This window comes from Cebus imitator, unplaced genomic scaffold (assembly GCF_001604975.1).
Source record: "Cebus imitator isolate Cc_AM_T3 unplaced genomic scaffold, Cebus_imitator-1.0 Scaffold230, whole genome shotgun sequence".
Taxonomy (NCBI): domain Eukaryota; kingdom Metazoa; phylum Chordata; class Mammalia; order Primates; family Cebidae; genus Cebus; species Cebus imitator.
The window spans coordinates 231,646-249,771 of record NW_016107545.1 but is presented as its reverse complement, the minus strand read 5'-3'; the positions used below and the strand labels follow the sequence as shown (position 1 = coordinate 249,771).

At 42.5% G+C, this 18,126-nt stretch overlaps 1 protein-coding gene across 1 annotated transcript in view; it reads right to left on the bottom strand.

Annotated features, from left to right (window-relative positions):
* The window catches only part of LOC108281689 (1-phosphatidylinositol 4,5-bisphosphate phosphodiesterase epsilon-1), a 143,792-nt gene that overhangs the window by 99,904 nt on the left and 25,762 nt on the right, over positions 1-18,126 (bottom strand). The gene's annotated exons all lie outside the window — the stretch shown is intronic.

Here is an 18,126-nt window from a genome sequence, read left to right as displayed (position 1 = left end):
ATTCTAATGTGATTTTTTTCTCCTGCTACACAGATTGGAGGATAATATTTAAAAATAATTCACACCTACACTCTCCCCTTATGATATGCCACCTCGACATCATCTGCTTCTGGTCTAAGATTATTTTGCTGCCAACTTTACTTTGGTGCTTGGATACTGGTGTCCACCCAAGTTACTTTCTCCATCCTGACTAGCATCTGGGTTGATAAGCTTGGTGGTCAACAGACCAAAGTCTTGGTGTTGACCTCACATGGCCCTACTAGCTACGCTTGGTTCAGCATCACTGCTGAAGCCTGGGCAGCAACACGTTTCTCTGGTCTAAAACAGAGGCCCGAACAGAGAGTTCATGGTGACCCACGACAACTGCAGGAAATAGAGTTCAAGGTCAATGGCATACTGCCTGTGAGTGGATAAAATGATAAGAATTTGACTTATCATTGACTTTTTAAGGTCACAATTTTTGTTAAAGTCAAAACTAGGACTCCCAGTCCAGTGCTCTTTCATCTCATGAAAGGTGACAGTTTCTTTTTTTTCCTTTTTTTGAGACTGAGTCTTGCTCTGTCGCTCAGCTGGAGTGCAGTGGCGTGATTGTGTCTCACTGCAATCTCCACCTCCCGGGGTCAGGCAATTCTCCTGCCTCAGCCTCCCAAGTAACTAGGATTACAGGTGCCTGTCACCACACTTGGGTAATTTTTGTATTTTTAGTAGAGACAAGGTTTCACCATGTTAGTCAGGCTGGTCTTGAACTCCTGACCTCAAATGATCCACCTGCTTCAGCCTCCCAAAGTGCTGGGATTACAGGCGTGGGTCATCATGCCAGGCTGAAAGGTGACAGTTTCTTCAGACTTGGCTCTAGGTAGGTCCTCCTAAGCACTCAGCTTGGAGCTGCATATGTGAAGGCAGAGCAGGAATAAAAGGAGAAAATACGGAGAAGAGTCCAAAATATGATAAAGAGATGAAAAAACAAAATGAAAGGAATGGTTGCTCACACCTCTTTCCTATCCCTACACAGAAACGAACAGGAAAATCAGAACAACAGGGAGCGTTATTGATAAAACAGGTCTATTCTCTAGTATGAGTCAGAGGCATTGCAGTAATTAATAATCTTCTTCTTCCCTTCTGAAACAGACTGAAGTAAAACGTGCTGGGCTACCTGCCACCCTCAAGCCCAGTCCTGAGCCTCGTGGGCTCCCAGCATGTACCTTTGCCTTCCATCTGTTCTGGACTTCATTGAGCCCTCGGGCGGCATCAGGAGAACAGATCTGGAATCGGACCCTTGGGACAAACCCTGGTCTGCAGCATCCCAGGAACTGTCTGGGATTCCTAGTGCTGACCCCTCTCCTGCAGCTATGAGCAACCAATTTGTCCTCTCACTTGGTTCCTTGGTTAAAAGTCACCTTTGTGAAACACCAGCTCACTAGAACAAAACATTATTTTGCTAATAGAGACTGAGTCATTGGTGCATCCATCTAACTCTTCCTTTAGTCTGACTGGCTTTAGATGAGCCCTATCCTATAAGGGGAAACCAGCAGCAAACTCTTAGCCTCATAACCCTACTGAATCTTTGAGTTGGAAATTCAAATCCTTCTCACAAATAAAAATGAGATCCTGAAAAGTTAAAAAACAGTTTCTCAAAGTGACCCAACTCATTAGTTGTTGAGGCCTCTGGCTATATTCTTTCCATGGCTTTAGCTCCTTTCTGGTTGAAATTGGTGGCAAATCAGGCTCTCTAGAAAGTTGTCATTCTTTCAGGCTGTTCTGATACCATGCATTAACTTTCTAGTCCAGTGGCTGGAAAGGGTTAACTCAACTCCCCCTGGAGAGGTCTGCTTCACAGGGCAGGTGGAGACCACCACTTGGTTTGTGTCACAATCCTGATCACTCATCCAGATTTATTTCCTATCAGTCAAGTCATTTTCCATATACTTTCCCACAACGCTAGGAAAAAAATAGCGATACCATATTTCACATGGAAACCTAATTTAAACCAACTGTTCCATTGCAGAGTGTGAGTCCCCAGGGCCCCTGTTGTTGAGATTACGTAAGCACTGTTATCATAAACACACACACACAGACACCCCAACATCTGCTTATAAGCCTCAGGGCCAATTCTTATTATGGTCTCATGTATTCATAATTTTCTAAGCATTAAGTGGTGAGAGGGTCACTGCTAATTATGAAATAATAAATGACACAAAAAGGAAATGAAGATTCAGCGACAAACATCAAAATGTTGACCAAAAGATAAAAAAGGGGGCCACATTTACTAAGTGGAAAATGGGATGTGTTGCCAATCCAGAAGGAATTTCACGACACTGTAATCACACAGAAAAACAAGAAAATCACATAGACATGAAGTACTATGGTTTAGGCATAGGGCGTGCTACTAGAGCAGAAAGGTGTTAACGGTAGCAGACTGTTTTGCTTATTTCAATAGGAAGCACAGAATAAGGAGAGAATCTGGCCCCCAGCCCAATTCTTTAAGCACCTCTCCCAGAAGGTCTGGGCTTAACCTGACATCCTAACCCCCTGGACCATGCCCACAACTCCTCCACAATTGCCCCTCTCCAAATATCTTTCTTCCTTCCTTTTGCTTTTCTCAGTACTCTTAGGTCTAGCCAAACAGAAGTTTGCTCTCTTTTCACACTGAATACCTTATTTGTGTCACACACACTCAGTTTGGAAGGAATGTTCTTGCATCATTCAAAATGACCTTTCCCTGGTCCACCGTGTCTCTTGTTGTGTCCTCTGTAAAGCCAAATCTTTACCTTGGCCCACCAGGTCCCTGTCCATTCTCCAACCTCACCTTACCTGTCCCCTTCTTTTAGGGAGGTAAACTAGGCTTTTTAACATCTCAGGAATCTTGAACAGGTTGTTCCTTCTGCAGGAAGGCTTCCCCATCACCTAAGATTCAAATTTTTATTATTTTTTTGTAGAGATGGGGTATCACTATGTTGCCCAGGCTGATCTTGAACTCCTGACCTCAAGTGATCCTCCCACTTCTGCTTCCATAGCACTAGGATTACAGACAAGCCAACACACCTGGCCTGGCATTTTATTCATCTAGCCCTACACATCCTTTAGGCAGCACTGCCTGAGACCATGCCATCAGGATCCCACCCTGGGCCCCAGGCTTCAGAAGGCTCCACACTGGCCCTCGTCCAGCTGTGACCTCTCCATCAAGTAAAAAGTCTGTGGGGTGGAGGGGACATGCCTGTCCACAGGCTGTGTACTCACTTATAGATCATTTACCCCTTGTAAACCCAGGCATCCCAAATTCCTTGTCCAGATAGTACCAAGCCCACTGCTGGTCTGCAAGGCTGTTTATCTGGATCGGTCCTCCAGAGGGTAAATTGTAACCCCTAGGCCTAAAGCCAGGCCAGAAGGCAATGGGGGGTGGGTGTGGTGTGTAGATGGGGTTTGAACTTGAGGCCTGAGGTATCCACATGCTGGCACACAAGCCAGGATGGGAAGAGAAGGCAGAAGGCCAACATGCTGGGGCCCCCCTTCTACTTGCACCTTGGCCCCCTTTCCTTTAGGGGTAAAGGGTGAGGCTGCCTCCAGGAGTCTGATGAAGACATCATTTTCTTGAGCAGAACTTCCTTGACTTCCCACCTGGAGTGTGTCCACACACTGTGTGCTCTGTGGTGCCCCCACATCACCCTGACCCTAGTGCACACTCAGTGCTGCTATCCTCATGAAGGCAGATGCTGGATCTGCTATGCTCACAGTAAGTAGCAGTGTCGGTGACCTGTCAGGATCTGCCCTCAGTAAGTTTAAATGAGTCGGTGAAGGACTGAACATATGAATGAATGAATGAAGCTCACTTCCTCTAGGGAGGCTTTTCTGATGGTTCACCTAGCACCTTCCATTCCATTTCTTCCTATTTCTCTTTGACTTAATGTAGGACCTTGAGTCCAAAGTTTCACTTGGATTCTCACCACTGCATGGGTTTGCCTCTGGTTTATTTTTGTTATATTTGTGTGCCTGACTCTTTCACATGGGTCTGTTCTGTCTCCCCCAGCAGACCCTAAGACCTCCAGGACAGTGACCATCTTTTCCACATTTCTAGCATGGAGTTGCTCAGTGTCTCTGGCAGACAGGCAGGCCATCCAGAGTCCCAGGAGGCTGTGGGCAGGGATGATTCTCAGCGTCCAAACTCTTAGGTATTATATTTGGGAAAAGGCCTGAACACTTCCCAGTGCTATTCCCAGGTCCAGAAAAAGGAGACAAATGACTTTCTGCCAAAAAGTTTCTTGAATATGCCAAGTGGAAGTTTTCATAGAGATGATCCTTAGTAATGGGTATCTGGTCACTCTAACTGCAAAGGTTGAACTCAAATGGTAAAGTCTCCAAAATACAATGAAAGTCTAGACAAAGCTACTTTCAAGTAGTTTAAGTGTAGTGCACATCCATACCTGTTCTCCACGGAGGTTTACTAAAACATCTTGAACTGCACATGTGGGCATATACACACACACGACATGCGTATATGTGTGTACACAGGCACAAATGCACACACATGCACACACACAGACACACACACATCCCTGCACAGGCAGTGCCCCTCAAATGTGGAGCACTGACATCAAAAGCACTGGGGGGGACAGTGGCTGGGTGTTTGTTCAAATGTAGATTCCAAGGCCTCACTCAGACTGAGAAATCACTCTCTTAAGGCCAGAGATCAATGACTTGCATTTTTAGATAAACTCCCTGGTGATTCTTATATGCACTAGAGTTTGAGAGCTCACCCGGGGGCTCAGTGACCTTTTTACGCACCCCGGGGCCTTAAGTCAGAGTTCAAGCATCATTTCTGTAGTACCAGTGCACAATTGTAAATCACCTCTCCGGCCTCACTGGTTAACTGTACCTGAGGCTGAGACTGTAACCCATTTGGAACAAGGGGAAGCTGGAGGGAGGCAGCACAGCGTAGTGGTGGAGACCAGCACTGGAGTTGGGTGGACCTGTGTGCCCTCCCAGCCCCACTGTTTCCTGTGCGTGAGCCTGAGGCAAGCCAACTAACTGCTCTGAGCCTTGATTCCCTTTCCAGTAAAATGGGCATGCTGTTTATCTCCTAAAATTGTTGTGAGGATGAAGATAGAGAGGATATATAAAGATCTCAGCATGATGCTTACTTAGTGTGCAGTTAAGAGCTTGATAAATGTTCACTACTGTGACTACTCTGCTGATGCTAGTACTGCTGTAGACATGCTGAATTCCAGGTAACAGAGCACAGAAATCCTGAAGAGTGGAATCTCTAAATCCCACTTCCTAACTAACAGCCTGGACCAGGAAGAATCTGTGACTGCCCTGAGAAGACTGTGCCCCAAGCACAATCCTCTCCTAACAGGATAACTCAAATCTTGCCTCTTCTCTCAAGGCTTCCCTGGCTTCTTGCTACGAATAAAAGAACATGTTTCTATTATTATAGCCCAATCATTCATATATACATATATATGTGCATATATGTGTATATACATATATATGTATATGTGTGTGTGTGTATATATATATATATATATATATGTATAGTTTTTTTCAGCTTTTATTTCTTTTTAGAAAAAGAGTCTTGCTATTTTGCCCAGGATGGCCTCAAACTCCTGCCTCAGCCTCCCGAGTAGCTGGTACTACAGGTGCATGACACTGTGCTTGGCTACATATATGTGTGTGTGTGTGTGTGTGTGTGTGGTGTGGTGTGTGTGTGTGGTGTGTGTGTGTATGTGTGTGTGTGTAAAACATTGTCCTAGACCAATTTCTTCCAATGGTAAACTCCTTAAAGGCACAGGCCATGGTTCATTCATGCCAGGATCTCAGTCCTGAGGATGCAACGCCAGCATGTTTCCCACACCCAGGCATCCTCCTTGACATGAAGTGGGTGCAGAAGAGTCTCTTGAACTCCTTGTTCTGCTTGGCTTGGTTCCACTGATGACTCTTTGCTTAGGAGAGACACAGAGGGAAAAGGCAAGTATCCAAATGTAGCTTTTTCAGAGCCTCAAACACAGCTCAGATTATACTCTCCCTTTCCCCTAAGCTACATCACAATTGTCTTCAGAACAAATTCTAAATCTCTTTTTGGCTTTCAAGGATGACACCATTTGCTCTAAATTTCCATCTCCAGTATTAATTTTTTACTGTTACCCGCCACTTATCCAGATAACAATGCAGTCATACTATGTGCATCATTTTCTATTCTTTGCCTATTCCTAGGCTCTATGCTATTTTTCCATCTGATTCCTTGTGTAGGGGGGTTTGTTTTGGCTGTCTAACATCTTAAGCTATACAGGTTACATGGGGCTGACCATACTCCTTTCTGCAAGCCTGATGTCAGTGATTTGTTCAAAGATTGGCATATGACCTAAAACCAGCCAACTAAGGCCCTTCTTGAGTCTTTTACTAAAGCTATCAGGAAAAGAGACAATGTTTTGTTGGAATGATAAATTGTAAAGGTAAGAGCCTGGAGCTGTTGACAGCTGTCTTTGCTACAATATCTGGAAAGCCTGCCTGAGAAGGAAGCCAACACCAAGGAAAGATGAAGATAGATTTTAAAAACATTGGTCGGATTCCTAGATGCAGCCATACCTGAAGCCCTCTGTTGTCTCCATATACATACACCAATTTCCTGTTTCGTTTGAGCAGCTTTGAGTTGAGTTGCTGTTAACTTGTAACTGAGAAAAGAATCTTGACAAATATACCTTGACTTGAGGTGATCCTCCTTCTTCTAGTAAATACTTAATGAGTATCCACTATATAGTACACACCATGGTGGGCACTAGTAAACAATACAGATGTGGTATCTGCCCTTCAGTAGCTTGGCATCTCATGGGTGAAAATAACATAAGCAAGTAATTAAATAGCAGTATTGTTGATATAGTAATTGGATAAGTACAAGACCAAATTTACCATTTATATGCTGTCATCTTTAGAAGTCCGGTTTTTCTACCACTTCTTGGTCCCAGTTGGCCTCCCAAAGCACTTTATTTATATCTCTATAGTAATGCCTATTTTTTCCACAAACAGTTACTGCATGCCTGTGAATTTGCCTGGAACTATGCTAGGCATGAGGGTGGGAACAGTTAAAGCAAGTATAAGAAAAGTAGGAAGCATACTCTGTCTTGCAATTAAACCAGTTGTATATATGTCCATTTTCTCTAAATTATCACCTCCTTGAGGGTAGAGAACGTTATCCTGGGCATCTTTCTATTGTTTGCAGAACGTCTTGCCTGCAGTTTGTAAGAGATAGTTGATTACTCTTAAATTCTTCAACTATAAATCCCCTAAATACTGTACTCAGAAATTGGGTTCCAAATTCACTAGAGTTGTTTACTGTTTTAAAATCAACTAGGGAAAATATTTTCACTGAGATTTGCAAATGCCATTTCTAGTTAAATGGAATTTGGAAAATTGCCAACAGCTATGCAGAACGTGTTATTCTCTTCTCTCTCACCATACTGAATTGAATTGAATGGCTAATGCCTTGTGAAGCCAATTATTAAATGCTGTTTCCAAGTAAACCTCATCTCATGTGTATTCTCCCCTTTTGTAATAGCATTAATTGATACCACTAGCATAGGGTCCTGGTTATTTCATTGCATTTTAATGCGATGGGATTAAAATCCATCACTAACGGTTTATATAAAATGTCTTGATAGAAGTGAGCTGTTAGCTCCGAACTATCCTGTTCCTATTGTAGGACCACTTATAAATCAATTTATTTTCCTCTTTGCATAATTTTAATAATCACAATTACCATAACAACAGTCTCTATGTATTTGGTATGCTTGTGAGAGGGACACTGCTTATCCTATCCTTTCAGCTCTACAAGACCAGTACTAATACTGTTCCCATTTTACAGATGAGGAAGGTGAGATTCAGAGTGGGTAAACTAGCTTGCCCAAAGCTTATATACCTGGAAAGTAGGAATGAGCCAAATCAAAATCCTGTGCTTTTAAATCACCATGCTCTACTACCTTCCATTTTCTCTTTTATGAAGACTGCACTCAACAGTAAAGGAGACTGTTTGCTAATTTACTGTTGAGTAACTGATACTCCTAGAATAGAGTCCTGGTTATTTCATCCCATTTTCATATGATGAGATTAAAATCCACCACTAAACAGTAAATTCGACTGTTTGCTAATTTACCGTTGAGTCTAATCTTCATAAAAGAGAAAATAGAAGGTAGCATAGCATGGTAATTTAAAAGCACAGGCCTTTAAATTTTTAAAACTTTGCTCCCCAGAGAGCCACCCTGATTTACTGGGCAAAGAAATACTTCAGCACTGTGCGGAGCTTAGCTCCAAAATCAGAATGATGCAGCCGAGTTGCATTCCCTTTAGAAACAGAATTTAGCATTCTGAGAAGTCACAGAGAATGTGGCATTGGTGCTTGCCAGTTGCTTACAAATGTTCCTACTCTGTCACGATTCTAAAATTTTAAGTTTCCTATGCCACGCAGAATAGGACAGGGTCCTGCTGAATTAGAGACGAGTGTGTTGGGAAGGCCTGTGCGAGATTCCATCACTGACGCTCACTCACACAACAGCTATGTATCTCAGGCAGAGGCCAGAAAGTCAGGGTATACCCCTCAGTAAACCTCACCCCAAGCTGCTGCCACTGCTGGAATGCCTACTCCCTGAAGCCCCTTCACTCCAGCTAAGTTGGGGAAGTTCATCAAATATATACTTGCTCATTCCTGGGTGTCTACCCTCTAGAGCTCACACTCCAGTGCGCACTGGTGCACATGGTGAGTAAGACGAACACAGTCCTTACCCTCCCAGGAGGTGGTGGCATCTGTACTGCCCAGCATGATCTGTCCCTCCTCAGCTGTGATCTGCCTTCTATGGGGGGACTCCTTTACCTCTCCTCACTGAGGAGATCTCAACTGGGCAGTGCTGACTCTATCATAGGCTGGGTTTGCCCTTTTCTGACATCAGTGAAATAATAGTGACACCAAATGCTTTTACAGAGTCTATTTAACATGCATTAATTCATTTAATCCTACAATAACCTGATGAGGTATATGTCCTTATCATCTGCATTTTAAAAATGAAATTGAAGCAGGCATGTGCCTAAGATCATAAAGCTAATTAAAGTAGTGAAGGTGGGAATCCAACCTTCACCAGCCCCAGAGCCCAGATCCCATGTACTCTGCTGGCATATATTTGTTTTTGAATGCTGTGTTTCTTGTAGCTCTGTCTGGGCCTATTTTATTTCATTTTTATTTTATTTTATTTTATTTTATTTTATTTGAGTTAGGGTCTTACTGTCAACCAGGCTGGAGTGCAGTAGCATGTATCTAGCTCACTGAAGCCTTGAACCCCTGGGTTCACGTGGTCCTTCCACCTTAGCCTCTCCAGTAGTTGGGACTTCAGGCATGTGCTACCATGCCTGGCTCTGTCTTGGCCCTTTTTGAATCTCTTCTTATGCTACATTCTCTCCATGCATGTTTCCCTTGCTTTACCCATCCTCTCTCTGCTATTGGCTCCAAATGTTTAGCTCTTATCTTTTGTATCCAAGAATGAACTGGAAATTTTTACCTGGAGTACCCAAAGCCAATCCTGTTCCCAGTCCATAACTCCTTCACCTTCCATTCCTACATCCAATTAGCTTCTAAGTAGCCCAGATGTCATCTCCTTCAGGAAGCCATCTCTGAACCCTCAGATAGTTAATGAGTCCTCTATGCTAATAACCTTCTTGCTGCGCTTATACTACACAATGAAGATCAAGCAGGCAGCTCTGTGGCTGTGAGCTGTAGGGTAAATGATCATGCCTTACTTCCTGTACTGCAGTCCCCAGATGCCCTGGGCAAGTAAGGCATTTGGACAGTCTTCTGGGAAGGGAAGTACCAACGTGGAGTTGGCTTCGATGTTTTATGCATAACTCAAAAGGATGTTATCAAGCACCTTTCACTCTGTCACTTGTGCTGGGAAGCAGAAAAACACAGGATCTGGAGCCAAAGGAATGTAGGTTCATTTCTTGGCTCTGCCTGTCACTATTTCTATAACCTTGAGCAAGTTTCTTACCTACACTGAGACCCTATTTCCTCACTCATAAAATGGGGATAACAAAATGCCCTCTATCATAAGGAGTGTGGTGACTAATAAAAGGGACAATAAATATAAAGGACTCCAGTGACTGGTGAGAAGTAGTATATGCTCGATAAATGTCAACTAATATTGATAATTAAAAAATAATAAGCAGCTCCTTCTTCAAGATGTAGCAGTTGTGAGAACAATGTTGGCCTTTTTATTACAGTGCCAGCTTCCCTTCACTATTTAGTAGAGAGGGACTTTCCAAGGATTAGATTCTCTGAAAGAATGATCCTTCATTTCTTTTAAAGAAGCCAGAAAGGAGAGGCAGAGGAAAAGGGGCAAGGAAAATGTTCAGAAAGAACATATCAATAGAACATCCAAGGAAAGTTGGCAGTGAAGGGTGGGAAGCAGAAGAAGAAGAGGTCTGGGTCAGGGCTCTCTGAGGAGGTAGGGACACAGGGACATGGCTTGGTAGGTGGGGAAGTCCTGGAAAAATAGTGGTGAGTCATAGACAGGTTAGAAAAGGGCAGCCACCCTGAGAACCCAGGGCCTTTGTCCAGGAAACATCAGGTACACTGGACTGCGGTTACAACATTTGATGGGCCGGGATTACACCACATCACATGACATTGGCCGTTTCAACATCTTTCTTGCTTTTTGAAAAGTTCATCATCTTTTCCAGGCAAAGAACAGATCCCAATTCTGAGTAAAAACTAACAGCTGTACATGAAAGGCAAAAACTCTAGGATGTTCAGCACAGGATAAAATTACTGGATGTGCCTCACCAGCTACCTAAGATATAAATCGTGAATGTCCTGCAATGAGATCGTGTAACTGGGGAGTGGTGGAGCGAAGCAAAGGAACCTGAGACTGACAGCTGAGAGCATGGAATTCAGTTCGGGGAGTCAAACAAGGGCCCAGCAGCCTGACTGCAGCTCTTCCAAGCTGCGCTTGGTACTTCATTTGTCTTGTGTGTTGACCGGCCTGCTTATTCATATGTGGCAACCCTCTGTAGCATTAGATTTGAAATCTTGATGGGCAGACTGATCTGCCAATTTTGAATTATTCCCACATGCTCTGCGCAAAGTAGATGCTCAACAAATATTCTGGAAACTGTTGTTATCTCTTTCTGCTCCAAAGACCCCAGACAGAAACAGGTCAGCAATGTTTTGTGGTAATGTTTCCCAAACTGTGTTCCAGGGTACATGTTCTACCAGATGTTAAGTATTGAATATTTTGTTAAGAAAGTGTTTGGAGCGATATAATTAGGGGAAATTCTAGGATAAGCATTTTGGGAGGCCAAGGTGGGTGGATTACTTAAGGTCAGGAGTTTGAGACCAGCCTGGCCAACAGGGCGAAACCCTGTCTCTATTAAAAATACAAAAAAAAGCCAGGTATGGTGGTATGTGCTGTAATTCCAGCTACTCAGGAGGCTGAGGCAGGAGAATCGCTTGAACTCTGGAGGCGGAGGTTGCAGTGAGCCGAGATCATGCCACTGTACTTGTACTCTAGCCTGGGTGACAGAGGGAGACTCAGTATCCAAATAAATAAATAAATAAATAAATAAGTAAATAAATAAGAAAAGGTTTTTAGGGGCAGGATTTTTTGGAGCTTTTCACATGCTAACATGCATGCTAAATCTTTAAGAAGCTGCTGATATTCAGTGTTTCTGAAGTGCTTTTGACCATGTAATTTTTTTCCAAAGGAACATCAATTAATGTTTAAAAGAACAGTGCAATATTGACAGGGGTCTCTCTGAGCTCTTTTAGCCTGAAGTGGACATAGCAGGGGCTTGTTTCCATCAGTAGTTGAGATGCATCTAGCCAAACCAAAAATACACCCCTCCTCTAGAAACTACTTGGGGTGGGTGGGCTCCAGGAGGCAGAAATAGAAATAGCAGCATAGGGTTTTATAGTTGGTGTCATAAATCCAAAATCAATATGTCATTGGAGGAACATTGAAACCAAGACATGAATGCAGACTTTTCTTTAGACTCCAAAGTGAGGAGATGAAGGCCAACAGTTATTTCATAGCCAAGGCTGTCGTGACGGAATAACCCAGACAGCAGATCAACTTTTAGCTATGTGGTTCTACTACATAATGTAACAACTGGTAAATTAATGGACTGTAGAATGTTTGAGTTGGAAAAGACCTTAGATATTATTTAGTCTATTTTTTTTATTTGATAGATGAAGAAACAGAGAACCAGAGATGTTGGGTGACTTGCAAAGGTCACACAGTTAGTGAGTGGTAATGCTGAGACTAGACCCCAGATGTCACCTCAGGACACCTTACGGTCATAACTTGCTGGGTTTGTTATCTCTGTGAAGATGATCTGATACATCGCCACCTGCCTTCCCTCTGTGGGCCCTCACAGGCAGGCTCACTGGGTGAAGAAGTGGCACATGAGGAGGACGAGGAGAGCTGAGAGCAGCAGCAATTGCTAAAGCACTAACCTCAGATGGCTTAAGAGATGGGGCAGTGGGTCCTAGTTAGGCAAAAGCCAAGGAACAAAAGGGAGAAGAGACTGGGCCATGAAAACAAGGGTGCCCAGCCTAGGGTCTGCCATGGCACAGCTCTCAGCAGGCTGAATGGAGTCCAAGAGGTGGCAGCGGCGGCAGACTTGTCTGCAGAATTTCAGATATGCTGGCCTTGAACTTTTCCCCTCTAGCTTCAGCCAGAAGGACCGCCAGCTGTGCCTTGCAGACCGGGCTACAGAAGGGAAAGGGCAGAGGAAAATGGAGATTTGGGGAAGAATTCTAGAATGGAGGCCCCAACAAGGAAAACAAGAGAAATAATAGTGCCATTGCTATTTGTCTTCATTCGGAATGGCCAGAGAGGGAGAAGACAAAGGAAGAAAATTTCTGCTTCCTTGAAGAGAGGAAGCTGGCAGGAAGAGCCTTCAGGGAAAATTCTGGCTAGGATCTGTTTTAGGAAAGAAGGGAGCAGCTGCTCACCAGCTGCTGATTATGGGCTGGAGACCCTGATTAACAGCTCAACAGGCACAAAGCCAAGGTTAAGAGTCACAGGAATTCAAAGCTTAGGACCTGGGGAGGCTGAAGGGAGCCTCAGACCAGGAGAGGAAGGGGATTTATTTTGGAGACTGGGGCCATGTAGCTGGCAGGACTTGAGTGATTTTGGTGAGCAAGCTCAAGTTAAAGCCTGCTTGTTTTCTTCAGGGTGGTCAGTTTAAAAATTTTGGGGTGTATTGACAGTTCCTGTAAAAGTGACAGACTGTTTGGGGGTCTAGGGGTCTGGTAATTTAAGGGTCACATAGATTCTTAGTAAGAGGGAATGGCAGCCAAATACCAGCCTTGCTTTTTTTTTTTTTTAATAGGGAAGGGATGAGTTTTAACCTCAGAGGAGTAAAGACATGTTGTATATCTGGCTCAAGAAATCTCCTTAAAAAATATTTTAAGTGCTTACGGCATAGATGATAGAAACTGAAAAGTAAAAGAACGCCATTCAAATATTAAAACATGACATCTTATAACAAAAACAAACAAACAAAAAAACACCCACCCTAACCGAAGCAAAAAAAGATCATGTTTTTGGCCTGTTGACTGGACAAATACTCTGTACGAGATGCGTAGCATAGCCCAGGTTTGAAGTCAGAGGTGCTGGCTTCAAGTCTCAGCTCTAGCATCACCAATTGTGCGATACTGGGTCAATTACTTAATCTCTCTTCTATGCCCTTCCATTAAAAGCAGGCCTATGAGCAACACCTACCTTACAGAATTGTGGGACTAAAGGACATAATATGAAAGTACTTTTGGATACTTAAACCCATAGTTGAAAGATTAGCCAATTTTACTAATATTAATAGGTACATATCAATGATTTCTAGATATGGCATTTGATTTTGTGAGGCACTTGCATTAAACTGTGGTGTTTCTTTGAATATGGCAATTACAATTTTTGAAGCATCTTATTACATGTCCCTTGCTGTTCCACCACTTAGTCCTTCCTGCATTGGACAACATTATTTCTTATATTCATGCATAGAACATGCTTACATTATAGCCAGCCTCATGCTTGGAATTCTATGCTTTTATATCTTTTCTGGAAGAGGTAAGAAATTTGTAAAGGATATTTTTATGCCCATGAGGTACTACAGGCAAACTGACATCTGCTAATAAGAGAACCAAAGCAAGTTTTGCTATGACTTGATGAGAGCTGAGTATATAATATAAAACAAAGAATATCTGAAAACTATTTGCATATAAAATGGACTAAAAGATTTATTCTATTTTCTATTTTTCAAAGTGCTGGAAAAGTCAACACTTAAATGTTTTCATCAAGTATTATCTGAAACAAAATTGGCAGGCATGTATATTTTTTTCCTTTTAACTGTAAGTTAGTAGACTCTGGCCTTCTATCAAATATACCCAACACCTGTAGCACATAAACTCAGGCCTAAATTTCCTATAAATGCTGGACATGTTTTAGTATTTTAATGATAAAAGCCAGATGTCCTGTTTTACATGCCCTGGAAGAAAAGAAACATACATCCTTACACAGGACTGTCACCATTTTAAATCTGATTAAACTCTACGCTAAACAAGGAGTGGAGAGTATTTAAACAATCCTTTAAAGAGTATTTTTCAAATCCACTTAAATGTTCCAGAAAACTTCTGAAATGTGAACCAGCAATATTTATTTACATTCCACCCCTGGACTGAAGTATTAGTTTGGGGTCATGTCTTGGTGCTTAGAGCAGGAATTGTGATGATGATTAGGTTGGTACTCCAACCTGTGTTTTGAGGCCCATATGCAATGAGCCCCACTTTGGTCACTTATGCATATGTCAATACTATTTAGATCCCAGTGATTCTTAAATGTAGCTTGGTTTCAGAACCACCTGGGAGAGTTCTTCAAAATATCCTATTGTAGACTCCACAGTTTAGTGTCTAATTCAGTAGATCTGGGGAAGGGAATAGGAATCAGTCCTTACATAAAGTTTTCCTAAGTGATTCTAATAAAGGCTTGCATTTGAGAATCACTGATCTAGGGCCCTGGCTATTTACAACCTTTATTGTGCATGGGGATCTTATTAAAATGCAGATTATAATTCAGTGGGTAGGGGTAGGAACAGAAGATTCTGCAGTTTCAATAAATTCCCAGATGACACTGATGTGCTGGTCAGGCAACCACATTTTGCATTTTGTTCTCTTCTGTCTCTTCCAATCTGGAATAGTTCCCCTATTGTTCCCTGTCTTCCATGTCCTTATGTAATTTCAAAGATTTACAGGTCTGACATTCTATAAGATGGCTCTCAGCCTGGGTCTGTCTGATGTTTCATGACCAGACTTAGGTGATACTGTCCTGACAGAAATACACAGAATGAAGTTGGGCTCTGCTTGGTGCATCACCCAGAGGATACATGATGTGGAGGGTTTGCACCACTGGTGATGTCAATCTTGATCACCTGGTCAGGTTGGTGTCTGCCAGGTGTCTCTGCCACACAGTTAACATTTTCCCTCTGGTGATTTATTAGTATTTGTGAGGCCCTATTCCAGGAATGCACCTATATCCTACTCCTCATGTACCCTCTATTACCTGCTTTCATTAACAAATACCACTGGAATCGCCACTTCTATGATGGCTACCAAACGGTGATTTATATTTCCTTCATTATTTCTATATTTATTAGTTTCATTCTTTGATAAGAACTTTCCTTTCTCTTCCATTTATTTAGTCACATATTCATTTAAACTGGCACAGTCAAATGGATTATAATTTTTTAATTATACTGGAATCCATTACTCTATTTATTTTGAAGCTCAAATGATACCAAAGTGGCACCTGGTCCTTTTGATATGTTTCCATCATCATTGGAATATTTCCTTGGTTTCTGGCATAATAAGATGTTTCAGATTTATTTTTAATTTTCCCTGCCCCAGTCATGGGATCAGCCATTTTCCCCAAGAAGCCCTAGTTTCTTTTTAGTAAAGAATGGTATTTAGAATCCAATATCTGTGTGCTTAATGTGCTCATTGCTACTGGAGTGCCATTGCTTTGAGTTTTCCTAAGCAGACAGAACTTGAAAAAAAAATCTATACACACTTACACACATATAAAGATTCTCTTATTTATCTGTGTATATATATTATAAAAACATACATTCAAAATAAAATCTACATTTCAAATGTAAACACCTCAAAGTTATTTCTAGCCTTCTTCCTTTCTGTGTTTGTATCATTTCCAACAGTGAGAACCTGGCTTTTGTATAGTTACCCTAAATATATTTGCTTATTTACTCATCAATTTAGTTATCTGCTCAGAGTGACCAATGTCCCAACCATTTGGGCCTTCCTTTTGTCTCCCAGCTGTGTGTCCTTTTTTTCCACTCTGCATCCTTGTGTGCTGGGGGCATGCCCCTGAAGTGTCACTAATGTGCTTCTGTGTGGCTCCCATGCCCCTTCCCACATGAGCCAGGTCTGCCCTCCATGCTGGGAAACAAAGGGAAGAGGGAATGGAAGATGGGAAAGCTGCTTGTCCTTTGTAAATGGTTCACTAGTGTGTTACATTTGAGCTACATACAATGGTTAATAAATTTATAATTGTGAAAGTAAATTCAGACTTTTATTAAAGCATTTACCAATGAAAATGTAAACATCAAAACACGTTAAAAATATTGTGTGTGTGTGTTTGTATATGTATGTGACAGCTGTACATTAAAGTTACAAAGGACTTTGGAGGTCTCTTATTTGAATGATTTCAAATCTGGGGGCCTGAAGGCTTTATGGGGACACTTTCAACACAACACTGATTAAGAGTTGCTCTGGAATAGAGAGGCTGGGGAAAAAGTGAGGTTCAAGGAATATTTTTTAGGGCTCCTCAGAGAAGCATGTCAACACTGCTGGCCTGTTCCAACCACTCAAGCTCTAAACAAGAGAAGACAGGCTTTACCAACTACTTTGCTGTGTGCAAACAGCAGTTTCAAATGTTTGGCCGTATAGATTTGTCCACTGTCCATGGTTGATGCATGGCCAAAACCACCCACAGGGCCAAGCTGTACCCAATAGAATAAGAGAGCAATGGAAAACAATCAACCACGGCTACACATATCATTTGGGCTGAGCGACAGAAACAAGTCAAAAAAGGACACATACAGTTTGATCACAACTCTCCATGACTTCCCATACCATTCTGGGTAAAATAGGAAGCACTTATAGTGACCTACAAAGCTCTACAGATTGGGTCCTCTGACCTCCTCTCCTGCCACTACCTTTCATGTCCCCCAGAGCTTACCCCAACCTCAGCCACACTGACCCTCTTCCTGTTCCCTGAATATGCCAGGCCCACTTTATACAGAGCACCTGCACTTATGGTTCCCTCTGCCTGGGATGTTCTTCCTTCGCATGTCCAGATAGCTCATTCCCTCAATCCTCCCTTCTTTACTCAAATACCAGCTTCTCAATAAGGCTTTCCCTCATTACCCTACTTGAGGTTGCAAGAACTACCCCTCCCCAATACTTCCCATCCCTCTTTCCTGGTTTATCATTCTCCCTGGCACTTTTCATACCATATATTTATATTATCTGTCTCCATTTAACTGCAATGGAAGCTCCATGTGGGTAGGAATTTTTGTTTTTTCATTGGTGGATCCCCAGAGCCTAGAACAGTGCCTGGCACACAGTGGGCACTCAGTCAATATTTCTAGAAGAATGACTGAAAGAGCAAATGAAGAATATTCCAGAAGATGTTTCAAGAAGCGACCAAAAGTGCTGGCCAACTGACGACAGGAGGAAGAGCTCACTTCCAATTATCCTGGATCAAAAGAGTGGTTTTTGGTAGCCTGCCTCTGACACATAATTCTAGTTGACAGAGGAACAGATGAACCAAAATCTGCAGATGCATTTTGGGGCTGCTCATCCTGGAAAGGGCATTAGGATGTTGCTGTGAACACAACAAAGTGTTTTAAAGAAGCTACAGTACATTTGTTTCCTACTTGAGGTGGCCAGTTGGCAACTTCTGCCTTCAGACTCTTGCCAGCTGGTCCTCTTTTCTGCGTTCCATTTATTCAGTCATTCAACAAATATTTGTAGAGTAATGCCTAAGTGACAAGGCTGCCCCCATGGCTTCGTGTGCATAA